We start from the raw sequence: 15,000 nt of genomic DNA on the forward strand, positions 1-15,000 counted from the left end.
ACACAGAAATAAGATGCATGAACACACACAGATTAGATAAATTACTTTACTGCCTCGAAATCACAGTGATAAAAGTGCCCAACCCCTTCATATGCATCAATAAAACAATCTAAAACATGATGACTGATGCATATTCATACATACAGCGTCTGCTACATCTTTAAACATCATTGCACAAGATGTTTTACATGATAAAAGCATTGATGTTATTCCAGGAAGATTTATTTTGTCCTCCAGTGGAACCGTGCCGTGTCCCGCAGCGGTGAGTCAGATTTAAACCCTCGTCCCGTGAGCACGCTCAATGCACAATCCGCAGCGGGACACTGTCAGATCAAAGACGCTTGAATCCCGAGTCTGGGGACATGATTCAACGCCTGTTAATCAGCGAATACAAATTGTGCATTTGAGAGCATGTTTTACACGTCTGAAGCGTGTGCGTGTGCGCAGTTAACGGGATTACACAGATGAGCGACTGAAATAACAAGCAACAGAGGAAGAAAAGCCAAGGAGAGGATTTGAGATGGATAAATATTCCCCTTCTTAATTTCTCCACCCACACACACCTCCTTTTAGATATTAATGCTTATAAACCCTTTATCTGTCTTTCTTGTGAGACACGTCGCATATTAATAAAACAGATCATCGCTGTGCTCGTCAGCAGACCCTGTGCTTTCTGTGATGCGGTCACACGTGTACAGCGCTAAATCACACGTGTGAACTAGATCACAAACGTTTTGTGACCACGTCACATTTAACGACGCTAATTTCTCCTGATGCGTCCTGGACAACAGTGAAGGTGTCAATCAACCTGTGTGCTGAAACACGGCTGTTGTGCAAAGGCAAAATGCAGTAACTACACTGATGGTTTTTGGCTCCAGCTCAGTCAGATTAAGAGGGCATGTCGTGTCTCCATTAAAACAGACAATAGGTTGAGGAATGTTTTTACTAGTTGTTGATATCAGGAATGGACATTTGCACTAATAACAATGTAACCATTGATATAAACATTATAATTCTTACTAGCGAGAAGCGTTTTTCAGATAAATGCAATAGTAATTGCACTAGTAAAATTAATTATAAATATCTGTAATTACATTTAAAAACAGAAATGATAGATCGTTGTGAGATTGTTTGGGCCGCCCCCTGATAGTCGAATAACCGTTAGTTACCGTTAATGGTTGGTCCGCTGGAAAGCGACGCACACCGGTATTAGCGCTGGTTGGACGCTAGGTGGCACTATGGGGTAGTTTTCATTAAGCAGGGTTAGGGTTAAGCCTACACAATAAAGCAAGACCCCTTGATTTCAGACTTTGAACTTTATTTGTATTTATTTGAACTAAAAGTTCAAATGAAACTGGAAATAAATAAATAAGTGCATTTAAAATGTGTGTTCAACTAATTGAAAGACGGTTGGGTATTTTGTTATCCAGGAAAATACATCATGTGTGTGAATACATTTGTTTTGTTCCCTCTTGAAACAGCTTCTAAAGTCAGTAGAGGGTAAATTAGATACTTTTCAGTTTGCGTATAAACAAAAATGGCAGTCCTGAAGATGCAGTGGAAACATCTGATCCTGAAACATCTGGATCAAGCTGCGTTCACACTGCCAGTCGCTTTTGTCAGGTCGCCAGCGGCTGGCGGTGAAGTCGCTAGTGGGCGTTCCCTCTACTGGTTGCCTAGTAACGTATATAAATGACATTCACGGATGTCATTCCATTGCTGTTGACAGCGAATCTCTTTTCTTGGCGCTAAAAGCAAACATTTTGGAGGGAAAAGACTAAATAGAAATGGAATCAGTACATAAAATGCTTTATATCAAAGATGAATGAGAAACAAGGCGTGCTGGTTGCCATAGCGGCTGTTTATCTGCAGCGAAAATGCAAACGCCGGTCTGTCTGGGTGCACAAAATCCCCGCGATCTCAGATAAACCTTTCCACGCAGTATTTTTCTTAAAAATGTCCTTGTACGTGGGAAGAGACATTTCATAGAGCACTGGAACATTTCTAACAGCAAGAATTAGCCTTTCATCCATCTTTCCGTTACTGCAGGAGCTGAGAGAGAGAGGTGGGCATCCCTCCTCCTTCCTGGGTTTCAGCACCAGTGTAAAGGGATATAGACGGGCAAGGACGAGCCAAGAACCAGCTTGACGATATAAATAATAGTTTTAATGATAAACTTAAACAAAAGACACAAACACACACATGACGGACATGTCCGTAAAAGCTCTCTCTCTGTCGCACCATCCTCCGCAGTCGGCCTTTATCCCTCTCGGAGGCTTGATTAGCCTGATATGGGACCGGGAGTGTATAATCACGACCCCGCCCTCCCACACTGTGGCTTATGGTCCCTCCTACGAGTCTATGGGGTTTTTTCAGGTGTTAGTAGAATAACAGCACACCTCTCCTCATCAACACACATGATTTGAGGGATCATTCATGTCTGGAGCACAATGACACCGCTAATAAACAGCACGATATTTGAGGCATGCATTACTCACCCATGGGCGTTCCCACGCCGTACGCCTTCGAGTCGATGAGTCCTCCGATCTGCGTGAGGTTACAGTTTCGCTGGGTGACGAACTCGATGGCGGTGGACTCCATCAGGAAGGCGTAATCAGACGTGAGTACTCGATGGATGCCCTCCTCAACGCTCTTCACCAACACGGACTGTCGACGGCTGTTCATAAACTCCCACATCTTATCATACGTCGAGATCTTCGTTTTCTACCACAGAGAATATCAGATCCAATATAACAAAATAAACAAGATATGGTGGGATGCAATGCAACAAATAACACTTATTAATATTAATAATATTCTGTGCCGCTTCATGCAATAACAAATATACAGCTCAGATTAAAAATGAACAATACAATATAGCTGCAGTACCTTAAAGAAAGTCATGGTGGCGCCGTCCTGCACCACAATCGTACAGGATCTTGGTTTGTTTTGCCAGATCATCAGCAGAATCGATGGGCGACTCCATCCGCTCTATGGTCAGGAAGGCGGCGAGGTTTGCCGTGTACGATGAAATAATAATGAGAGTGAAAAACCACCAGATTCCTCCAACAATCCTCGTGGAGAGAGCTTTAGGCATGAGCTCCGAACCTGAGAAAATCAGCTTTTATTCAGTGCACTGTTCAAATCCTTTGTGTTCCCACACAATAAAATGTACCATGGCTTTACTATAGTAACCATATTTAATATTCATAGTGAAATAATAGTAATAATACAACAAAAACAAAACTATAATGATAAAATTCATGACTTTATAGTTATTATGGTTTTACTACAAATACCTTAATTGGCCATTTGCAGTGAAACCATAGTAACCACAAGATTAAACATTACTATAGTAATACTGTAGTAACCGTGATTGTAGTAACTTTGCGGTTGTAGTTTTACTATTGTAATACTGTAGTAACCGTGATTGTAGTAACGTTGCGATTGTAGTTTTACTATAGTAATACTGTAGTAACCGTGATTGTAGTAACTTTGCGATTGTAGTTTTACTATAGGAATACTCTAGTAACCGTGATTTTAGTAACTTTGCGGTTGTAGTTTTACTATTGTAATGCTGTAGTAACTGTGATTGTAGTAACTTTGCGATTGTAGTTTTACTATAGTAATACTCTAGTAACCGTGATTGTAGTAACTTTGCGGTTGTAGTTTTACTATTGTAATGCTGTAGTAACTGTGATTGTAGTAACTTTGCGATTGTAGTTTTACTATAGGAATACTGTAGTAACCGTGATTTTAGTAACTTTGTGGTTGTAGTTTTACTATTGTAATGCTGTAGTAACTGTGATTGTAGTAACTTTGCGATTGTAGTTTTACTATAGTAATACTGTAGTAACCGTGATTGTAGTAACTTTGCGGTTGTAGATTTACTATTTTAATACTGTAGTAACAGTGATTGTAGTAACTTTGCGATTGTAGTTTTACTATAGGAATACTGTAGTAACCGTGATTGTAGTAACTTTGTGGTTGTAGTTTTACTATTGTAATACTGTAGTAACCGTGACTGTAGTAACTTTGCGGTTGTAGATTTACTATTGTAATACTGTAGTAACCGTGATTGTAGTAACTTTGCGGTTGTAGATTTACTATTGTAATACTGTAGTAACCGTGACTGTAGTAACTTTGCGGTTGTAGATTTACTATTTTAATACTGTAGTAACCGTGATTGTAGTAACTTTGTGATTGTAGTTTTACTATTGTAATGCTGTAGTAACCGTGATTGTAGTAACTTTGTGGTTGTAGTTTTACTATTGTAATTCTGTAGTAACCGTGATTGTAGTAACTTTGCGGTTGTAGATTTACTATTTTAATACTGTAGTAAACGTGATTGCAGTAACTTTGTGGTTGTAGTTTTACTATTGTAATACTGTAGTAACCGTGATTGTAGTAACTTTGTGATTGTAGTTTTACTTTGTGGTTGTAATCCCTTAATTATCATTCCATTTGCCATGTGAACGCCACTCGTGTGTGTACAGAACTGGATTCATTCACTTCAGCTGTTGTGTTTTCTTTTATTTGGTTTTCTGTTGTGATGCAACCTTAAAGCTCTGTTTAGAAAACAGACGGTAAATGCAGTGATTTCTGGGATATTCAGGATTGTTTGAGAAGTGTGTATGGCAGTGTGTTATTGCCGCTGTACATCAGCAGACAGAGAGAGCGAGATCTACGGGACTCACCCTGCCGCATGAGCTCCGACACCAAACCAGAAACTGTTGAGCAGCGTGAAGTTATTCTCCACCACGTCTGAGTCGAGGTTACAGGGGTGAGGATTATACCACTCATACGGACTGAACCTGAACACACAGAGAACACACACTCATGCATTTACTGCCACAGCACACAAACTGTGTTACAACTGATTGATCATTAATGAAATATTTTATTTTGTGCTTTTTGATCATGTTTGTTCATTATAAAATTGTTGATTTTTAAGCACATTGTGTTTCGAGGTGAGTTGTAATTGTGATGTATGTTTTTGATCTGAACTTTGTTAGAATCAAACATATTTATTGTAGTTTAAGAATAAATCTAACAAAATTCAGGAGGTTATTGCTTGCAAGTAAAACAACAAATATTATATCAAGTAATTGTATGTACTTAAACGAACCTTAATATTTAATGACATTTATTTCTAGTAATTGTATCATGTTTTTAGGATGTTTAGATATTTGTACACAATTTGTGTGTGTGTGTGAGAAATTGGGCTGGTTGCTAGGGAGGATAGAGTCACATGGGGTAACCAAATTGGGCCGGTTGCTAGGGAGGGTAGAGTCACATGGGGTAACCAAAGTGGCCCAGTTGCTAGGGAGGGTAGAGTCACATGGGGTAACCAAAGTGGCCCAGTTGCTAGGGAGGGTAGAGTCACATGGGGTAACCAAATTGGCCCAGTTGCTAGGGAGGGTAGAGTCACATGGGGTAACCAAAGTGGCCCGGTTGCTAGGGAGGGTAGAGTCACATGGGGTAACCAAATTGGCCCGGTTGCTAGGGAGAGTAGAGTCACATGGGTTAATCAAATTGGGCCGGTTGCTAGGGAGGGTAGAGTCACATGGGGTAACCAAAGTGGCCCGGTTGCTAGGGAGGGTAGAGTCACATGGGGTAACCAAAGTGGCCCAGTTGCTAGGGAGGGTAGAGTCACATGGGGTAACCAAATTGGCCTGGTTGCTAGGGAGGGTAGAGTCACATGGGGTAACCAAATTGGCCCGGTTGCTAGGAAGGGTAGAGTCATATGGGGTAACCAAATTGGCCTGGTTGCTAGGGAGGGTAGAGTCACATGGGGTAACCAAATTGGCCTGGTTGCTAGGGAGGGTTGAGTCACATTGGGTAACCAAATTGGCCCAGTTGCTAGGGAGGGTAGAGTCACATGGGGTAACCAAAGTGGCCCGGTTGCTAGGGAGGGTAGAGTCACATGGGGTAACCAAATTGGCCGGTTGCTAGGGAGGGTAGAGTCACATAAGAGACACATAACAAAAGTTACGTTAAAAAGCCCATTTTGAACTGATGGTGGCGCTAGAGTGTTTGAGTTGGAGAGCCCAATGTTGGGCAGATTCATGATCAGACCCTCAGCAATGAATGTGCCAAATTACACAAATGGCCGTTTCCTTATGAAACGGTTTCTCCGAGCGAGGGTCACATGTTACCTGGCTATGACAAACAGCACACAACTGACACCCAAGCAGGCCAGCAGAATATACATCCAGATATCCGGGGACAGAGGGTTGAGGAAGGAGAACACACCGGGGTTGGTGCCGTTGGGTTTGCGGTACAGGATGCTGATGCCCAGCGTCATGTAGGGTTTGGAGAAGTCGATCACTTTCTCTCGGGCGTACGTGATGGTCAACGGGGCCACGGCCAGATCTGCTTTCTGTCAATCATCAATAGACAACACAACACACCAATCAAGAGAGATCTGGCAGAAAAAATTGTTAATAATTGCAGTTAATAATGTTCCTCGTATAAAGCTCCCATATGATTTCAGAGGCAACAATGTTGCAAGCGTTTCAAATGCAGATTTTAAGGAATAAATCAGTGTGTGAGATCCAGCAGAAATCAGCTGATGCGTTTCACAGCGTTCATGTTGTGCTAGTCCGCGGTTCTTACACGCTAGGCTACAGTTTCCGTTAATAAGACCTCCGGAGATGTCGTATAACACTTATAGAACATCCAGCGGTCTCTGAACTCACCAGACCATCTGCAACAAATCAGTATTTTTGTCTTGTTCTCCAGTAAAAATGTGTAACCCTCCTGAAAACAAAATACATTTACTTGAGAAGCAAAACGTGAGATTTTAAGGTTATTTCATGAAACATTCCCTGCTGAAAGGTTTGATTTTGTTAATACTTTTAATGAAGATAAACAAATTATACTGAAAGCCAACATTTTTGATGCCATTGATCAGTAATCCATTATTTTGTGGAGGGGTCAAAACAACAATTTTCAGGTAAAACAACTAACCTTAGAAAACATTTTATGTTTACTCACAGATATGTTGATGTATTACTAAAATCAGTTGACTTCAGCACCTCTTGTTGCTTTATATGCCAATGGTGCGAGTCCAAAAATGGGGAAAAACACTATTTTTGTGTTGTTTTTCCAAAGTTGAAGTGTCTATAACTCCAGAAGTATTAAATATATCTTAATGTCCTTTTAGATTCTAGTTTAAAATAAGCTTTTCTTTTGGTATCTTCATATGTAAGGCCCTATCTGGTTAAATCCCAGAGATACAGGGATCTCAATGTGGCTTCATCCAGAAATTGTTCAATTTGACCCATTTTCAACGGACAAAAACCATGATTCTGAAGCAAAACTACAGGCCAAAAATCTACCCATAGGAAGCTGTCAGTGTCATGATTTTATGTTTATACACAGATATGTTGATGTATTACTAAAATCAGTTGACTTCAGCACCTCTTGTTGCTTTAGATCCCAATGGTGCGAGTCCAAAAATGGGGAAAAACACTATTTTTGTGTCATTTTTTCAAAGTTGGAGTGTCTATAACTCCATAAGTATTAAAGATATCTTAATATCCTTTTAGATTCTGGTTCAGAATGTGCTTTTGTTTTTGTATACTAATTTATAAAGCCCTATATAATTACATTCCAGAGATATGAGGCTCTCCGTGTGGCTCCACAGAATAAATGAATGAATTTGACCAATTTTTAAAGGTCAAAAACAAAAAGTGGGTCACAAAAAGCAAGTTTTTCTTGTCAAAGATGTTTTAGCATTAAACTTGTGTCTTAAATTAAAATAGCATTGTCTCACATGAAGGTTGTGTGTCGCCATCATCCTCCCACACTTCTGTAAATATCAGCGTAACCATGGCAACCACTCACACACATCACTACATGATGTTCTGAACAGCGCATTACAGAAAGTGTCTGGACTCACGTGATCCATGAGCTCGCGCACCATGCCGTTCCACTGGCCCGAGCTCTCTTCAAACACGCCGTACTTCCCGTCCTCCACCAATCGGATCTCGTAGCGGAACCCCAGGATTCCGGAGAGTTCGCGAAGCAGATCCACAAAGAATCCCTCAAAGCGGTCGTTACCGTACAGAGGTTTATCCGACTTCTTAAACATAACGTACGGCTCCTCCTGAAACACAAAATCAAACTAAAAAATATAGCTGCGAGCAGCGATGGCGGGCCCAAGCCGGTGGCACCGCCACCCCCGTGCCTTTAGGGTCGCTGTGCACGATGGGCAATAACGTAACCTCGCTTTGACCGTCGAGAAGACGTGTGCTGTAGAGCTCGCATCAGCGTGGGCTCTGCAAAAGTTCGCATGGAGGGCACATATCAACCACAAAGTATGCGTGAGCACCCTTCCGATACCTAAAATGAAAAATGAGACACCCTACGGTCTCATGGAGTTAATGGACACACGAAATAAGTACACAAGACTGAAAATTCATATGAAGTGTGCCATTTGAGACAGGGACAGTGCCTAGGACCGTGAACCACAATAGTCACATCTATGAGGTAATTCAAATGTAGAATAATTTTTAATGTCATAGGATGTCATAGGTCAATATCTTTTGCAGCACTTAAACGTGTTAATCCAGAAGGCCAGTATTTATCCGGAGGTCTCTGTTCAGGTTTATTAATGTAATTATAATTTACGCACTGCTGAAGTTTCATCGAGATCAGTTAATGTATGCAGAAGTTATAACACACTTCCTTGCTTTTAAGCTGCCTTTATGTGCTTTTTGGAGCTTCAAAGTTCATTTGCAATGTGTTCCACATTCAAACCAAAATATCTGATTTTCTGTTGGTCTGTTTGTTCACTTGAGACATAAGAGGGTGATTTCAAAGCATTTTGAAAGTGACACACTCCCTTCTGCCAGTTGGTGGCGCTATAACTTTGTCTCACAATAGTCACATCCATGTGACACACTGCTGAAGTTTCATCGAGATCAGTTAATGTATGCAGAAGTTATAACACACTTCCTTGCTTTTATGCTGCCTTTATGTGCTTTTTGGAGCTTCAAAGTTCATTTGCAATGTGTTCCACATTCAAACCAAAATATCTGATTTTCTGTTGGTCTGTTTGTTCACTTGAGACATAAGAGGGTGATTTCAAAGCATTTTGAAAGTGACACACTTCCTTCTGCCAGTTGGTGGCGCTATAACTTTGACTCACAGTAGTCACATCCATGCGACCGGCCTCTTCCCGCAAACACACTGCTGAAGTTTCATCGAGATCAGTTAATGTATGCAGAAGTTATAACACACTCCCTTCTTTTATGTTACTTTTGATGTGCTTTTTGGAGCTTCAAAGTTAATTTGAAATGTGTTCCACATTCAAACCAAAATATCTGACTTTCTGTTGGTCTGAGCTAATGACTGTAAATTAGAAAGTTGTTCGGCCTGACGAGATCTACAAGTGTTCCGAGTTTCATATTATTACATGCAAGCATGTTTGATATATGGACAAGTGTTTGAATCCCATTCCAGGTGTCGCTGTCGAGCCCCCTGCCATGCCCGGGTACCAGATTCAGCCCGGCCCTGATGGCCGCGGGTTCTGACCTGTGTGCAAAGTTTCAAGAGTTTTCGAGCATGTTAAGGGCCCCAAAAGTCCCAGAAACCTTGAAAAACAATCAAACAATCAAAAAGCAAATGTAAACCCAACAGAGAACCCCCCCCCCTCCCCACACACACACACACACACAAAAAAAAATTTGGCAGGCCCATTCTGTCTGTCAGACAGAGAGACACTGAGAGAAAAAACACAGAAAGGGAGGAGGAGGGGTCACTCAGAAAGAGAAAAATTTTAAGAAATCCACATTCAAACCAGCTTCAGCCCGGCCCTGACAGCCGCAGTTTCTGACCCGTGTGCAAAGTTTCAAGAGTTTTTGAGCACGTTAAGAGCCCCAAAAGTGCCCCAATAGTCGTAAAATATAGCTGCAAGCAGCGATGGCGGGCCCAAGCCGGTGGCACCGCCACCCCCGTGCCTTTAGGGTTGCTGTGCACGATGGGCAATAACGTAACCTCGCTTTGACTGTCGAGAAGATGTGTGCTGTAGAGCTTGCATCAGTGTGGGCTCTGCAAAAGTGCGCATCGAGGGCACATATCGACCACAAAGTATGCAAGAATATGTAACGAGGCACACGTGCCAGGTCTTGTGTGTCACACTTGTATAAGGTTCAATATAATTCGATATGGGCCAAGTGATCAGAAGATAAGGAGCGGCTACTGGAGAGAGGGAAACAACACAGCAGGTAGGTGAAAACCAAGAGCTTTTTTTTACTGGTTGGAATCTTGTATTCGTTGAAGAAATTCCTAATTGCAATTTGTCTGGAGCATGTAAATCTCAATACTGTAATTTGACAACATACAATGTATGATAATCCTTACAATCAAATCTCTTTTTTGAAATTCCAGGAAGTTGGACTCATCAACTCAAACAAATCAACTCAATTGACAACAGTTGTCATATACTTTGTATGAAAATGAAATAATAAAATGAAACTTGGAAAACTCAGACTCAGTTTGGTTATGACCCAATAACATTTTTAGGGCCCAAGCACAAAGTGCGTAGGACCCTATTGTTTTCGATTAGGATTATTATTATTATTATTATTATTATTATTTTTTTTTACGACTTACGGGGCACTTTTGGGGCTCTTAACATGCTCAAAAACTCTTGAAACTTTGCACACGGGTCAGAACCTGCGGTCATTAGGGCCGGGCTGAAGCTGGTACCCGGCGTGGCAGGGGGCTCGACAGCGCCCCTGGAACAGGGTCCGAAAACTTGGTCTATAACTCAAACACGCTTGCATGTAATAATATGAAACTCGGTACACATATAGATCTCATCGTTTCATATATCCTTCATACTTTTACTTTTTACCCCAGACCAACAGGAAACCGTCTATTTAGGGTTGTTTGAAAACGCACGCAATGGAATTTGGAATACTCCTCCCAGAGAACTCCACCAATCGCCACCAAACTCGGTCAGCATGATGTCAAGACATTGAGCATGAAAAATTGCCGGCAGATTTTTGATATCTCTAACGGTTTGGCCGTGGCGAGGAAACGAAATGATGGCGAGAAACGAGAAACAGTCAGAGTGTTATAACTTCTGCATACATTAATTGATCTCGATGAAACTTCAGCGGTGTGTTCGCTGTAAGAGGCCGATCGCATGGATGTGACTATTGTGAGTCAAAGTTATAGCGCCACCAACTGGCAGAAGGAAGTGTGTCACTTTCAAAATGCTTTAAAATCACCCACTTATTGTTACACGATTTACTTCAAACTTTAGGTGTATAATGTAAACACACGGCAGATGTAGACGTGTGAAAGGATTATTGATATCTTAAATACTGCTGTCGCGGCAGCTCTTCAAACTTGAATTTTCTTTTTGATGCCTGGTGCAGGGGCTCAGTAGCGCCACCTTCAGACAAAAGTGGGGTATTGGTTTCATACTTTGACCTAGAGTCACATATTTTGGTTTGAATGTGGAACACATTGCACAAGAACTTTGAAGCTCAAAAAAGCACATAAATGCAGCTTAAACAGCAAGGAAGTGTGTTATAACTTTAGCATACATTACTTGATCTCGATGAAACTTCAGCAGTTTCTTCACTGGAAGAGGCCGGTCGCGTGGATGTGACTACTGTGAGTCAAAGTTATAGCGCCACCAACTGGCAGAAGGAAGTGTGTCACTTTCAAAATGCTTTGAAATCACCCCCTTATGTCTCAATTGAACAAACAGTTGATAAAGAAATCGGTATCAATATATTGAATTATGAATTATTGCATTGATCAACTGTGATGTCCGGTTAAGATGAAAATAAACTATTACTCTGTCTAAGCGATTATCTTTCTGAAACACGTCACAAAAACTTACAGAAACGGATAACACAAACATGACGTTGGAAATATACACTTATCAGTATAGTTATATTAAACTTGTCTATTTCAGTTATAAAGCTGTCTCATATGTAATTTCTCCTTTAATTCTATAATATAACCACTAGATGGAGGTCTAAGCACATTTTCTGTATTCTCGTTGTTTTAACGTAAGAAGAAGACTTGTACGTGTTGACTGTTGAGAACGGTGTTTGGAGTTTTTAAAAGACGCGGACCAGACGGAAAAACAAGACATACTGCATCATTAGCGTTCAATATTTTAACGAGGGCCACTCGTGACGCTGTACACGGTGTAAGCATCAGCTTGAGGACTCTTCAAAATGTATATAGGTCTCAGTTCTGGATGGAGTTATTTGCAGACCTTAGAGATGCTGGATACTTCAACGGGAGTCGTGAGCGTCATTGCTTTGGTGATACAATAAAAAATACTCTACAAAAAAAAAAAAAAAAAAAACAGGGTTTCCAGGGGTCTTAAAAAGTCTAAAATTTCAAAATCACAATTTAAGGCCTTAAAAAGTCTTAAATTTGCTGAAGTATTGTGTTCTAGGTCTTAAATAATTTTTAACAGGTCTTAATTTTCCTACGTCCATGTAAATCTCATTTAAATGCTCCCTGCAGCTTTGGAATGTTTCTTTTTTTACTTCCGTGATGTTGTAGTTTCTTATTTCGCTAGTCCAAATATAATTCGCTGTATTATGACTACAAAATAGACCAACATGCAACAGCCAATCAGCTTTGAGCTTTCGTGTTATTGGCGCGAGTCTCTCGGATACAACAGAAAGACGTTAAACGGATTTTATTCAGCTATGAGGAAGTGCAAGTTTAGCGATACTTGGCTTGAAAAATCTGAATTTCGTGCTTGGTTAAACCCAGTTGCAAATAACGCATTTGAAGCCTACTGCTTATGCAAGAAAGCTATTAAATTGGGAATGTTGGGTGTACGGGCGCTGGAGTCTCATTCAAAAAGTGAAAAATATCTAACTGCTGTCAAGGGTCTCCAGCAAACTACAGCCATCAGCCATTACGCGCTTTGGAATAGCGGATGATGACTAATTTCCAAAATCACGGGACCGTTCGTGCTGATGTTCGACGAAAGTCTTCATCGCACCACCAAAACGAAACAGCTGGACCTGCACGTACGTTTTTCGTCTGCTGCGAATGGGTCGAGACTGCAATAAATAAAAATAAAAAGGAATAGGCTACAATGAATGATCTATGGCAGGGCTAGTATAATGGTGGCCCCCAGATCATCTTTATCTGACCCTCCAACAGTTTTTTTATTTTTAAAAACCCTCACAATCTGATATCAAAGTGCCCTCTCAGCAAAGGTTTAGCGCGTTCATAGACAACCGCATTCATCGGTGAGTTTAACAACGCTCATTGTGGCGTACAACACCATTCATCGGTGAGTTTAACAACGCTCAACTGCAGGTAAAGCAGCACTCAGAGGTGAGTTCAACCAAAACAACGCTAAACTGCATGTGGCTAATGTTTACACTCAGGGTACATTACGGCATGTTTTCCATAACGTTACGACGTTCTCAATATAATTCATAATCACACGTTTATAATGAACAACGCGTTATGGTTATTGTGTTATTAAAAACTGTGTACGCAGGTGTTACAGTTAACATGGTAACACTAAGTTACACCTGGTTTACTTGTATGTTACTGATTAAGAAGTAATGTAAAAAAAACAGTTATAACTGCATGAAGATGAATGGTAACACAATACTGGCAAAATACTGTTTACATCTTGCAAATGCATATGATTCAAGACTACAATTCCCCAGAACGGAGGGAGGGGCGGGGTGACCAAACCTCATTATCATTTAAAGTCATATGCACTGAAACGGCGTGCTGAAAACGGAGCTGTTTTTCAGCAGTTAAAATTTGTGTTTTCTTAAAACACTAATGAGAATTTTTAATAAAAGTATATTACAAAGTTTTCATTTAGACCCTAAAGATTCATATTAACTTGTACAAAAATGGCATTATATGACCCCTTTAAGGTTACAAATACACACACACACACACTCCATCATTGCAATCTTGACATTGCAGCCTGTTCATTATAGCCGCAATAAAATATAATAATAAAATAGTAAACCTACCATATAAAAATTACTCTGTTTAAATAGTCAGTAGTACAATTCAGTATCATTCACAGTAAGCACCGCCCACTGTGATGTTTCCAAGCATATTTTTGCGCATGCAAAGAGGATGATTTTCTACGTCGGTATTGGAGCGTGAGTAAAGTACAAAGCCTATAATAACTGGCAGAAGGCAGTAAGAGAAACAGGAAGTCTGTTATAACTTCTGCATACATTAATTGATCTCGACTGAAACTTCAGCAGTGTGTTCGCTGTAAGAGGCCGATCGCATGGATGTTGCTATTGTGAGTCAGTTATAGCGCCACCAACTGGCAGAAGGAAGTGTGTCACTTTCAAAATGCTTTTAAATCACCCCTTATGTCTCAAGTGAACAAACAGACCAACAGAAAGTCAGATATTTTGGTTTGAATGTGGATTTCTTGGAATTTGCACACATCTTCTCGACGGTCGAGCGAGCTTACGTTATTGCCCGTCGTGCGCTGGCGACCCTAAAGGCCCAGGGTGGCGGTGCCACCGGCTTGGGCTCGCCATCGCTGCTCGCAGCTTTAATTAGGGCCCAAGCACAAAGTGCGTAGGACCCTATTGTTTTCAAGTTAGGATTATTATTATTATTATTATTATTATTTTTTTTTTTTTTTAACGACTTACGGGCACTTTTGGGGCTCTTAACATGCTCAAAAACTCAAAACAACATATTGCAACTTAATAACTCAAATCACTCTTTCAATTTAAAATGTAACAGTCTTTTCAGCCAAATGAATCAAATGTTCAAAATCCACTGAATTGATTCAGTTAGTGTCAGTTCAGAGTCAAATGACTCGGATCAAAAGAGTTTTTGACTCTTTAGAATCGCTCAGTTCAGAATCGATGTCTCTCCGCTCAAAGCTCGAGGAAAAATATGCAAAAACAAAGTCTAGGTCCAATTTGTCCGAAAACGAAAAGGTTTCTCATACCAGTTTCGATGAGTTCAAGATCAAAGTTCAATCAAATGGTC

At 40.6% G+C, this 15,000-nt stretch overlaps 1 pseudogene; it reads right to left on the bottom strand.

Annotated features, from left to right (window-relative positions):
• Positions 1-626: 626 nt before the first annotated feature.
• The window catches only part of LOC127638820 (glutamate receptor ionotropic, kainate 2-like), a 414,054-nt pseudogene continuing 399,680 nt past the window's right edge, over positions 627-15,000 (bottom strand).

Source organism: Xyrauchen texanus, chromosome 47, assembly GCF_025860055.1.
Source record: "Xyrauchen texanus isolate HMW12.3.18 chromosome 47, RBS_HiC_50CHRs, whole genome shotgun sequence".
Classification (NCBI taxonomy): domain Eukaryota; kingdom Metazoa; phylum Chordata; class Actinopteri; order Cypriniformes; family Catostomidae; genus Xyrauchen; species Xyrauchen texanus.